At 54.6% G+C, this 1,028-nt stretch overlaps 1 pseudogene; it reads right to left on the bottom strand.

The window, feature by feature from the left end:
• Positions 1–400: 400 nt before the first annotated feature.
• LOC129483535 (large ribosomal subunit protein uL13-like) lies at positions 401–1,028 on the bottom strand (annotated as a pseudogene).

Raw genomic sequence — 1,028 nt, 5'->3', positions numbered from 1 at the left:
TTCCCAGTCTATGCTTCTATAAATACTCTGTACAACAGCAAGCTCGTGCTGTCCCCAAGCGCTTGCACATTCTAACAGCGGCAGCGTTATATGACCAGGTGGAAAGTTAAACAGACGCTCCACTCACAAGGTAGGGCCCCTCTAATTAGTCTTCCGGCTCCCTTTTGCTAATAGTAACTGGTTGCTCTTCCTATTGGTCATAGATAAATTATACCCGCACAATTCTCCGAGTGCTTTCAAGTAACCTCAGAAGGCAGTGACTAAGACCCTTTCCTTGCCCCCAGCTTCCTACGTCCCAGGCTGCCTGTGGCACCCGGACTGCTGCTGCCCCCGGGTCCCGCACATTCCAGGGTGACGATGGAGTAAGGACAGGCTAGGCCAAGCGTGAGGAATGAACAGTCTTTATTGGGCTCAGACCAGGAGTCTGTGGGTCTTGAGGACCTCTGTGTATTTGGCAATTTTCTTCTCCACGTTCTTTTCGGCCTGTTTCCGTAGCCTCATGAGCTGTTTCTTCTTCCAGTAGTGGATCTTGGCCTTCTCCTTCCTCTTCTCCTCCAGGGTGGCTGTCACTGCCTGGTACTTCCAGCCAACCTCGTGAGCCAGGCACCATAGATAGGCAAACTTTCTTGTAGGCTTCAGACGCACGATCTTGAGGGCAGCAGGAACCACCATCCGGTTTTTCTCGTCGTAGGGTGGTGGGATGCCGTCAAACACCTTGAGGCGGTCCAGGGGGCCTGGCCTCGCTTGGTCTTGGCGTGCAGCATGCCTCGCACCGCCCGCCGGAAGATGTACTGGGGTCCTGGAAGTGGTAGGGGCCTCAGCAAGGGTTGGTGTTCATCCGCTTGTGGAGGAAAGCCAGGTGCTTCAACATGCAACATGTTTCTGTAGAAATTGCCAGAAATGTTGATGCCCTCGCAGCATACAACCACCACCTTCTGGCCCAGCAGTACCTGCTTAGCCACGATGGCTGCCAGGCGGCCCAGGAGATGGCCTCGACCATCGAGCACCAGGACCTGCACCTCTGCCAT

Source organism: Symphalangus syndactylus, chromosome 5, assembly GCF_028878055.3.
Source record: "Symphalangus syndactylus isolate Jambi chromosome 5, NHGRI_mSymSyn1-v2.1_pri, whole genome shotgun sequence".
Lineage (NCBI taxonomy): Eukaryota > Metazoa > Chordata > Mammalia > Primates > Hylobatidae > Symphalangus > Symphalangus syndactylus.
Note: the sequence above shows the minus strand (reverse complement) of the source record. Positions and strands in the feature narration are given on the sequence as shown.